The sequence below is a fragment of the Epinephelus lanceolatus genome, chromosome 8, assembly GCF_041903045.1.
Source record: "Epinephelus lanceolatus isolate andai-2023 chromosome 8, ASM4190304v1, whole genome shotgun sequence".
Lineage (NCBI taxonomy): Eukaryota > Metazoa > Chordata > Actinopteri > Perciformes > Serranidae > Epinephelus > Epinephelus lanceolatus.
This window is the reverse complement of record NC_135741.1, coordinates 13,537,158-13,549,191: the sequence shown is the minus strand read 5'-3', so window position 1 is coordinate 13,549,191 and position 12,034 is coordinate 13,537,158. Positions and strand designations below refer to the sequence as shown.

At 40.3% G+C, this 12,034-nt stretch overlaps 1 protein-coding gene across 1 annotated transcript in view; it reads left to right on the top strand.

Moving 5' to 3' along the window:
- The window catches only part of LOC117258649 (metabotropic glutamate receptor 4-like), a 204,748-nt gene that overhangs the window by 123,811 nt on the left and 68,903 nt on the right, over window positions 1-12,034 (top strand). The gene's annotated exons all lie outside the window — the stretch shown is intronic.

The following is a 12,034-nucleotide window of genomic DNA, read 5'->3' as shown; positions in this document are numbered from 1 at the left end:
ATTTGTGAGATATAAGGTTCACAACAATGAGACAGATGAGGTCACATTGATCTTGAACTCTGACCACCAAATTCTTATCAGTTTATTCTTCAGCCCGGGTGGTAGTTTGTGTCAAATTTGAAGATATTCCCTGAAGGTGTTTTTCAGATTTTGCGTTAATGAGAATGAGACAGATGAGGTCACAGTGACCTTGACCTTTGACCACCAAAATCGAATCTGTTAATTGTGGAGCCCAAGTTAATGTTTGTGCCAAATTTGAAGAAATCCCCGCAAGGCTTTCGTGAGATATCCCATTCAAGACAATGAGATAGATGAGGTCACAGTGACCTTGAACTTTGACCACCAAAATCTATTCAGTTCATCGTTGAGTCCAAGGGGGCATTTGTGTCAGACTTGAAGGCATTCTTGAGATAATGCATTCACAAGAATTGGGATGGACAGACAAGAACAAAAAAACATATCGTCTTCGGCAAAAGCTATCATCAACACAGAGGCATAAAAAGGCGAATAAGTAAGGTGGAACGCCAAAGCTCATTGACTTTCAATTTCATTTTTGCTGGTGATACTATTTACAAACAATAGCCAAAAATTCCTGCATAGTACACTTTTAAGATGATTCACACTGTTTCCAAAAGGAGGCCATGCAGCAAACAGCACAGTCATACCAAAACACAGTACAAACTACAAATGATATAGTCAGAGAAAGAAAGCATTTGCTTATTCACTGGTTTATTTTCACTGGAGGAGGAAACAGCAGAGCCAGTAAAAGATTTCTCAGCGGTGAGGATGCACAAGAGGGAAGAGAGGCATCAATGTTTAATGTTAGACCGTGCAGGCGTCACATTCAGAACCTGTTTGTATTGGTCTCCAAAGTGTTTCAGCCCCTGATATTCTGGCACGCTGAATGGTGTCATCATCAGGACAGTTTTTTTTAAAATGGAAATACATCAGAGATCATTCCACCTTCCAGACGCAGAACTGTTTTCAGAAAAGCTGTATTTCCATTTGGGTCATTCCCATTGTATAACATCTATCAAACCGCCCCTTGGGATTAAGGAGTGTCATTATGGAGGATGATTACAAGAAAAGAGGGATAAAACACTTTTTCAGAACGATGTCTTGCTGTTGTCACCACTGAAATGCAAGACTGTCCTTGATGCACAAGTCTCTGCTCCCTCAGAAGATTTCTTTCTGTTTGTGCCTCTCTCTGAAAAGCTGCTGTGCCTCCAGTGTGCTTATTAGAGAGTGTACGGTCCTCTGTGGTAACGGAAGCTGACGCTCCGTGACATTTTTTTCCCTCACCTTGTAAAAAGTGGTGGGATTTTTTTCTTCCCTCCAGTGGATACCGCGCACCTTCCTATTATATCCGTGTATGTAATCAAATTTAGTGGATTTTACGGACTCAGGTGGCGACACACTTTGAAATGAAAGTATTAAAGGAATTTATCTCAGGCACATGAAATGAAACCACAACAATTTTTACTTGTGTTTCTTGGCATTTCCTTTTCGTAGATCTGCACACCGGCTGTTAGGTACCGTGGGATGGATAATTCCAAATCATAATAAATCAGATGCTTTTTTCTCCTTAAATGACAGTTAAAGCAGAGGAGGTGGAGGAGGGCAAAGATAGCGCACAGAAGCACAGGGATGACAAGGAGAGATTATGCAAATGTTAGAAATGAGGGTTGCGTACTGCACCCTTTGTCATGAGGGAAATGTCAAGAGGAATGACTTGAATACTCATTAACCTGAAATGCCTGGTGGAAAGAAAATATTGTCTGGAGGAGAGGTTTCAGTAATATTTTTTAAATGTTCTGTTTGGGCTATACAAACAGTAAATTACTGATTATGTAAATGCACCTTATGAGCTCATGATACTGTAGCTATTAAGATATTACAATGATTGAGACAAAGCGCTATAGTCTGCGAAATGAACTGAATTGAATGTTTAAAGCCTTATTCTGCAGTGATGAAAGGAATTACCAGAACAATTCAATAAATAAGGTGTTATGCAAATGTGCAGCTTCAATAGAATTTCCTGTCTAATGTACTTTATTGTTCTTATTATACTTTGCGCGCGAGAAAGAAAGAAAGGAAGGGAAGGGAGGAAGAAAAGGAAAGGAGGCAGGAGTTCATGTCCCTTTGGCTCAGCATGTCAAACACAGGAAATCCCTGTCAGGGCTCAGACAGCTGCTCCTCCTGCTTCAGGCCTCATTGAGTCCTGATGAATGCTGTGTTGGGCTTCTGAGGGTTAAGAGAGACGTTCGGCGAATTTACTTTGACTGTGCAACCACCTGTACCTTTGGTATTTATTTCACCCATTACCCCCACACTGTTCGCCTGCTGGCATTATTCATACTACTGAACAGCCATCCAGTGACAACAGACATCAGAGCTGTGAGCGGTGTGGGAATATTGCTGTAAAGGCCAAAGAGCTGCTCACCTATTGCTGATTAAATGAAATACAATAGAAAAAGTAATGACTCAGACGTGTCAAAACAAAAGGAAGCATCTGAAGTAGCATTTTTTGAAGACTCTAACACAACATGTATTTAACTTCTGAGTTTAAAGGTATACTTTCCAGGATTTACCTAAAGAATACTGTAATAATGGGCAGCTGTGGCTCAGAGGTAGATCAGAATATCGGAGGCTTGATCCCTGGCTTCTCCAATAGACATGTCAAAGTATCCTTGGGCAAGATACTGAACCCCAAATTGCTTCTGGTGGCTGTTCCATCAGTGTGTGACAGCGTGTGAATGGTTACTGTGTAGCAGGTGGCACCATGTATGGTAACCTTGGCCACCAGTGTGCGAATGGGTGAATGTCAAAGGTAGTGTAAAAGCACTTTGAGTGGTCAAAAGAAAAGCGCTTTACAAGGGCAGTCCATTAATGTGTACGCTCATACAAAAGTATACACTTTCAATCAACAGACACCTGCCCTCTGCCTCATGTTCTTATTCTCTTCTCATTTTGCTGTGTTCGGGATGTTCTCGTGTTTTGGCCAATCAAAGCACTTTTACACAACATGTCACATTCACCCATTCACACACACATTCATACACTGGTGGTCAACGCTACCTAGCTTGTGCCACCTGCACACGAAGTACCACAGAATCTAAGGGTACTTAGACATGTGGACTGAAGGAGAAAGGGATCGAACCACCAATCTTTCAATTTGTGGACAATCTGGTCTACCTACTGAGCCCTTGTCAGTGGTGTGTAGCACCCAGCCAATAACAGCATGCAGGTGTGGTTGCGACTTTACAGAAAACTAGCGACCAGGTAGTAGCAGCATGCTTCCAAGACGAAGCTACAAAAAATGCACACACATTGCCAAAAGAGGTAAATATAGTGAGGTGAAACGCTAAGTGGCGCAGAGCTGGACTTTTTTCTGTTGGGCAGGTAGTTGACAGCAGTTAGCTTAGTAAGCTTGCTAAAGTATCAACTTCATGACAACAAAACCTATCAAATACAGGATTGCTTTTAAGGTTATTTTGTTTGATTTAAAACATACATGTTTTCAATGGCCTTTGGCTGTTTGTAGTGGTTTTAATATTTTAGTATTTCATAATCTTTTTCACGTATGTAATTGTTCTTAATAATTCTGTTTTATCTTTGTGCACATTTTATATTGCTATATATTTGTGTGTCATTCTTTTACTTTGTTCAGCACTGTGGTGGTTTTTAAATGTGCTATATATATATAAACTTGATTTGATTTGATATTAACACCTGCAAAGTGCTAAATGTAGGTAGATTTTCCATTTGGCGAGAAAATGTCGGAAAGCTATCTGCCACACTGGCGGATAAATGCTTGTACCAACATTGTCACATGATAAAACAATGCTGTGAATCTCTACCACGTTTTGGTTTCATTTACGGGTGTGCTGCTCTGCTGCTCCTCGGTTGTCAGTGTTAACCGTATGGGCCCTAGGCGTTTTTGGGGTATTTTTACTGCCTTAACTTTTAAGCTCATATCACAGTCATTATAAAGACTACATACACATGCTATATCTTGTTTTTTTTTTTTCAGGATAATCTGGGCTAACCAGATTTGCCATCATTTCATGTCCTCCTATGTGCCTGTATTTTATATTAATTTTTATATCAATGAAAAAAACAAATCTATGTGACTAAATTCTTACATTTTTACATGTATCTCACAATAGCAAGCTGGAAGAAGACATATTCTGCCATATATGAAGAGGGGAGACTCTCTGGAATCTGACAATATAAGAACAATGATGCTGGGACATTCTGTCACTTCACAGTTGTCCAAAACATGTGGTTTGTGCCAGGCGGACATGATTGCCAGTATTTTTTCATTATTGCAAGAAATTCCATTGACTCATTCGTCAAAAATGTGTTTTATCTGAAAGAAACATGCAATATTTACATCTAAGATCATAGAAAAATAGTCAACCAAGTGCAATGATGCCCTCCAAGATAATATTTGCCACTTTGTTTGCAGTAAACAAAGTTTGTTGTTGTTTTTCAGTTTCAGTTATATATTTGGGGGGGGGGGGCACCTGTCCCCCTCAATGTATATGGTGACTACGGCCCTGTCATGCATGCATAATTAGGCTACAGTTGTCTGGGTGCGCAAAGGTGAAGTGGCTGGTCTTGTCATACAAAGTTTGATGGAGTGTCAACTGGACAATATGGAGATGTTTGCATCTTGAAAGCCGGACTACAAATGTGGATAGACAGGGAGAAACACACGCAAGTCTAAGACGTGGTAAGATACGATATTCCTCACTATATGAAGTGACTGGTAACAAGATCTGTATAATGAATTGTAAAGAAATTCGCCAGGTTTTTATTTTGTAGACAATAAATCTGTATTTATAGCGTGATGGGATGACAGCACGATGTGTATGGTATCCCTGGAAAGCTCTGCTCCTGCACTTTCATGTGATATGCGTGGCATTTCTGTGCGAGCCTGCATTCGCGAGTAATCCATCCAACAGTAATGTGTGTGCAAAGCTGTATGAAAGCTCTGTTATTCATGATTTTAGTGTAACTTTATCATTTTTTTTCGCTATGAAAACACTGGACAAGTGCTTGGCCTTGTCGGAAAGCTACAATTTCGCTGTTTCACGTGATATGCATGGCTTCTCGCTATGACGCACGGTCGTGGAGAAAATCAATAGAGAAGAACAGGTGTGAATTTGGACGCACTATGCGTCGTTCGGGCCCATAGGGTTAAAGAAAAACTCACACAATAAAAATGTGTTTCTACATGTGTAAACAGTGCTGTGAAACTGACCGTCTTCTGCACTCCTAATTTTGCGACACTATAGGACATAGTAGCTGCTCTGCTAAAGTTACACACTAAGGTAAATAAATTTAAGGTAATAACACAGAGCCTCTGTAGTCTGAGCCAAGAGGGCAAACTCTGCCAACTCCTGTTGTTACCTTTCAAAATAAAAGCCCTAGACAATGTTCAATATACTCAAGTAATTTTCCGTCAGATTTGTTTGTATTCAACATGACATCTTCTTACCTGACTTAAATGTGCTAAAATAAATGTATATGTGACACAAAAAGGTAACTTAGTATTTTGGCAGTTAAAATCTGGTTAGTGAGTCAAAAACTTAATTTTGGACACTGCAATAGAAGCTTGCAGTGTACGCACAAGCAGTGTAGGGAGGAGGGGCAAAGTTTGAATGTTGTGTTTATTGAAAACACCTGCATAGTATACCTTTAACAAATGTAGAATAATAATTGACTAAACACAAACATTAACATCTTGTTTGAATTTCTTCATTTTATATCTCCACTTCAGTTACACTGCCATGCTGCTCTGGCCCATTTAGTACTTCTCCATTTTCCACTGTTCATTACCTTGTTTGATTAGCAGTTTGCAGCATTTTGCAAATGGTTTCATGTCTTTAAAACTGTCACAGCTACACTCCCAAGGATTGCTTTATGTTCCTTGCAACCACCTGGAACTTGGTTCCTCAGACAGTTTGAAAACCAATGAAGGGTTTTAGCTGCAGGTGTGCACAGAGAGAACGATTGTCAAGACTCTGTCACAGATCTTCTGTTTGCATAATGTGCTTTATCTCAATCATGTCTCAGAGACTTGCAAACACTGTACGACAGAATATCCCAAACTTTCCCCTCAGAACACAAAACTTATATCTGTGGGTTTAGTTTATCTGGCTTAAAGTTTGCCAGTTATTCTCTCTAATCCTTTGTTTGCATTAAATAGTGGGTTGAAAGTGTAGCTAACCTTCTTATCACATGTCAGACTGATAATCTAATCTGCAAACTGTGCAAATAAGATAATTCATGTTTGTAGTTAAACAATCAAGTCATGATTTACTGATGGAAACCCAGTTTTTCCTGGAAATATTTAACCTCGTCCTCTTGGATGCCTGGAGCTCTTCACCAATGTTTTGGCCCCATAACAATTTAACAAAGGGAGCGTTCATCTGAGAATTGATCATTACTGTAACTTGGAGAAGTTGTAGGCCCAGCAAGGCTGTTCTGGCCTCTGTGGGAGGCTTTCCTGGGGCCTGCCAGAGGCAATATTAAAGGTGAAGACACTTTATCACAAAATGGATGAACCTTAAAGTAGTTGGATTCTCCTGCAGCTTTGGGAACAGCCTTGCTGCAGTCTGATGGCAAGGCTCACTTGGAATGAAGCAAGAATGGGCAGTATTTCTGTTACATATATCTGAAACAAGTACACGAAGTACATAACATACAAGAGTGTTTCTTTATTTGTAATAAGCAGGTTTACCAATGCAGAAACAAACTTGCATCTTCTTCCAGTAATGTGATTTTGCATTGGTGTTCATTTGGACCTTTCTTACACAAGCCTCAAGAAATCTCCTTTTTCATTATTTAAAGGGATACAACATAGGATTGTTGTTTCTGTTGGTAAACATGCTTGCCAGCTAAAGTGAAAGTAAAAGCCAATCCCAGACTCACTCTCATTTGGCATTTTGTCTCGCTACAATGCCGCTTTTTTGCAGTATCTCTTGGATTCCTGCTGCCTACGGTCTGGCACTTGGTCGCTACCTTTTTAAAAAGTCCCACCTCAATTGAATGCTGTGGAGGTACAAAGCACTAAAGGCACCAAACACAGAAAGAAAGAGGAAAGTTAGAAAATACAGGGCAGAGTCTCTGCAGATAAATACTGCCACACTCTTCTGGCGGGCCATAAGGGATGATTGAGAGATTAATTCTGTATGAGTTTATACATTTTTTGTACATTGTATATCTTTAATGAGAGCAGTGAGGTATCCATATTGCCTGTTGAACCATTACTTCAAAGACAACTCTGTACCTACAGTATATCAATGTTTTTAAGTAATATCATCAGGATTAATTAATGTATCAGCAATACAGATATCACCTGTTCACTTGTTACTTTGTGAATGGAAGGGGAAGGAGACTTATTTCTTGTTGACTGCTGAATCTCGCCTCTGTCCCTTAGGCATGTTTTTGTAGCTACTTTGAATGATTTTTTCACACATCTTTGGATGTGTTTTACCAGCCAAAACAATTGTTTGTTTCTTCCTGCACATAAAACTAGCATGTCAGGCAGGTTAGTCTCCTGTCACCTCCGGGGGTGAAAGATGAAGCCAACACGGAGGTGCCAAAAACTGCAGTTCTTTGAATGTCTACTTGAGGCTGGCTCCAGAAGCTAGTGAATTCCCATAGACACCCATGTTAACGCAAAAACACCTCACTCCTCTACAGCCCCAGCCTCTCTCCCAAATACTTCTAGTATTTGCATTCCCCCCCCCCCCCCCCCCCCCCCAAAAAAAAACAAAACAAGACGAAACATTGAATCGAGGCTTCAAAACCAGTGAGTTACGTCATGCTAATCATATCCATTATTTTTACAGTCTATGGTTTCAGATAGGTGCCAACACCAAAGACACTCAGTTCATTAATAAAGTAAGAAAAGCATCAAGTCCTCACGTTTGAGAAACTGAAACTAGCAAATCGTTTAATCAATTGATTAACTGTTGCTGCGGATGCTAATTCAGAATTTTTTGTGTGATCACTAGCTGACCCTCATTAACCACCAGTAAAGAGGATCAATGTTAGTATCCAGTGAGGGGGCGATTGTCTCTCATATTGGTGTCCACCTCTGCTCTTGTGTCATTAGCTTGCCGAGAGGTGCTGTAGTCGTCTCCCAGGAGCAACATCATGGCTTTGCCCTGGCAGAGGTGTGCAACTCCAGTCTGGGCAGCAGACATTGCAGTCTGATCATCTCTGCCTGTAGCAGCAGTATACTGTATCTAATATATATCTTTAAGAGTTTATCCAATAGTATTAATTGGTCAGAATAGTCGGTTAACAGTTAAATGGTTAATCATTAACATTGTTTCTGTAATTCTGCCGAGTAGGAGTGGTGTAGTAGAATGCAGTCTGCAAAAAACAAGACCACACCAAAATGAGCTAAGTCGCATAGACTCGGGTGAACATTAGAACCTGAAGGAGTAAGCATATTTACAAAAATAAACTCTACTGGCCATTCATCCTGCAGCACCTCTTTGTCTGTGACCACACAGAAGTTGCAGCCGGCTGTATCAGCAGGTTACAATGAAGAATGCCGGAAAAGCCGAGGCGCTATTTATCACATCTGAAGCACTGATAAAGAAACTACTGTGATGTGCCAGGGGAGAGAAATAAAAGAGATTTAAATTCAGAATGTCAACCATTATTTCACTCATCTGCTGTCAGAAATGTATGCAAGCTACTGAAGCTAACATATCAACTGATAGAGCCTGACAGTCTCGCATCAAATACAGTTGCAGGGAAGTTTTCGGCAGCTCTTTGACAATGTGAGAATGTGCACCTTCAGGCTCGCTGCAGCTCGCTCTTCACCCGTGCCCACGCCTGATTAGACAGCACCATTAATGTTTGCTTTGCCTCATGCCAAGAAGCAGTATACACTTTTACACTTCAGCCAGGGTTTAACGTTTTCATCTTAAGAACTTTACAATGTGTATTCGCCATGGTAAGAGGAAAGTCTCATGGCTGTCAGGTGAGTCATGTTACCACAGTGCAGAAAAGCTCATTTCACAGTGCTTAGAGGCCCGTCTTTCAGTTATAAATCATTTGCACTAAGAAGGAAACTGTCACTCACTCATTTTGAAATCTAATTTATAGTTGCCCCAGAACCTGTTGCTGTGTGCCTCTATTTCTTTTTATTTTTAATTCAGGATCTGGGAGCTGAATAGACAAGATGCTCTCCAGCAAAACTGCTCAATGGCCGACAATGACATGCAGTTACTATTCTCTCTTGAAGAATATAAAAAGCATTATCAGAATTCCTGTGTATCAAGTGTGTATCCTCGGGTCAAACTGACACATTTGTGCAAAAATCTCTGCTATTAACGCAGCTCAGAACTTTACAGCTGCTAGAAAATAGGACATTGTGGGATTTCTCCAGCTCCTGCCGACACAGACAAATCATTTGTGCTTGCACCGCTGAGTTGAAATAATAGTTTCTAATGTAATGTCATGGTTGTCAATAAATAGTGCTCATCCCTCTTAGCAGCAGCCAGTGTTTCAGAGTTTATTTTTCAGGAAACAGTTTCACTGACAATGATAGTTACTATCTGTATTTTATCCGTGGTCTGATTGAAGTTCCTGACAGACGATATTTGGTGCTGATGTTCAGTCTTTTATCTGCAGTGTAAATTCTTTAAAATCTTTAAAGTGCAAACCAAAGTTCCTCTAAAATCGAAAATTAGCAACAGGATAAATTACAGGGTTCAACATAAGTGATGGCCTGATGGCCCAGGGACAGTAAACGTTTATACTGGGTACGTTGATTTGCTGTCACTGACCCCGACAACGAATAGGAGACATCAGCAATGTGTTAGTTTACAAGACACGTGACTGATGAAATGCATGTGATTCAACAAAATACACATGAGGATGGCATAATGCATTATAGGATGAGCTCTTAGGTCTTCCACCTGTTTCAAAGCAAGAGCATCTTTGCTCCATTGTTACCGCTACTCGTGAAAAAAGTCTGCGAACCGCCACACCGCCTACCTTAGCAGTGGGTGTGCATCTCAGAACAGTGACAAACACGCTTCTGACTAAAAATAGACAGTGGAAATGATCTGTTGATAGTTATACTGTCATCATACCCGAAACATTACACCTATTCCATCTTGTGAAAGGCTAATTGCATGAATTACATATGGTCTGGAATGAGTACAGTACACCTGAAGTGTCTAAAGAGCATCTGCATGCAATCAGAGACCCAGCAGCGCCTCTACTCCACTGTCTTCACAGCAAAAATACCTTTCACTGCAGTTCAAGGTCTACATCTGAACAATATGACATTAAAAGAGAAATAAAAATACTAATTTTTAACTCAACTTTTTTAAAAATTAAAAGAGCTCTGTGGACAGAATCCCTTTAATTTCTTCACCCTCTCCCCCATCTATCATTTTGTCATAAGGATCGTCTACACCATACACACGAATAAGAATACTGTATGTTATCCATTCAGACTGTGGCAAATTAATCCATTTCAGTAAATTAATTCAGTCAAAATAGTGCTGAAATACATTAGTTCCTTACTCATCTAAAACCCAGTATGTAATTAAAGTCAATCAAATCAGTCATACAGGATGTTGACAGCTGTAACTAGCCAAAATCTAATTTGAAATTTCAAACCTCAAAATGAGAACATGCTCTCAGTAAGGATACTCTGCAGTGGAGGCACTGCATATTTCTAACATGCACCAAACTGAAGGGACTGTGTGGGATGAATAATATGTACAAAATAACATGTTCTGTCACTGCTGCCCTCTTGCCCTCCATGAGCTTCCCCCGCACTGTGGGGATAAATCGAGAGTGGGACCATTTCCCTCTGGGGACTTAAAGCGTGCTGATATCAGAGCAGAGTTGCTGACAGATGTAATACCACAACTGGTTGCCATTTGGCTTAAGAAAATAGCCATGCCAACAAATGCTTTGAGTTGATCCATCAACTCTGAGGCCAGAGTGTAACTACATCTCCACCCTGCTGTATTCTCACATACACTTTCGCAGATTGTTAGCGGAGTCATCAATACAAGCTTGAGTGGATAATTCTTTGTTTCAGAGACCACGGATTAGACCCATGCAGTTCATAACACTCCATTTAACAAGCTAGTGCAGAGTACAACACCTGTTGGGGCACTAAAGTTGCTTCATTGCTCCCCTTTCCCTCCTTTTATTATAATAAAGGTAAGTTGTCAGCCTCAAACTAATTGCCACAGCTCTTGGTGCAAGAGTTTTAGTGAAACAATACCAGTAGCTGTGCTGAATTATGGGTAGTGGTTTTAACTTGTCTTGCTGAATTAGCAGACAAACACAAGTTCTCAGAGGTAATGAGCTCACTAACGCTACTAGGTGGGATAGATAGCCATCAGTCAGCTGTAGCTGTTTAAACTACAAATTTAAAGGCCCAGTGTGTATGATTAAGAGAGAAATATTGATAGAAATGGAATATAATATTCATAACTATGTTTTCATTGGTTTATAATCACCTAAAACTAAGAATCATTGTGTTTTCAAAACCTTAAAATAAGACGTTTATATATATATCTGCATACAGAGTGAGTCCTCTTCCACGGAGTCCACCATGTTGTTGGTACAGTAGCCCAGAACAGACAAACCAAACACTGGCTCCAGATAGGGCCATTTGCACTGGCCATCATAGTTCTCCTACAGGCTTGGCACATAGGTAACAATTCAGTTGGCTGCAACCTGCAAACTCACCGCTAGATGCCACTTAATACAAACTGGACCTTGACCACTTCAAATAAAAATCTGCCCTTTAAATGTCTAATGGTTTGGCAATGTTACATCAGATAGGTCCACTTCTTCAGTATCACTGATAACTGCAGCCTTTTAAGATCCATTCAGACCTAGAGTTGTCTTGCTTTGGTCCGAATCAGGGAATTGTTATGAAGTTGCATAATTGCCTACAGTTGGTTCATGTTCTCACGGCAGCATTTACAAGCGGACCAGATCAAATGCCTCGCCTGTTCTTGATTGG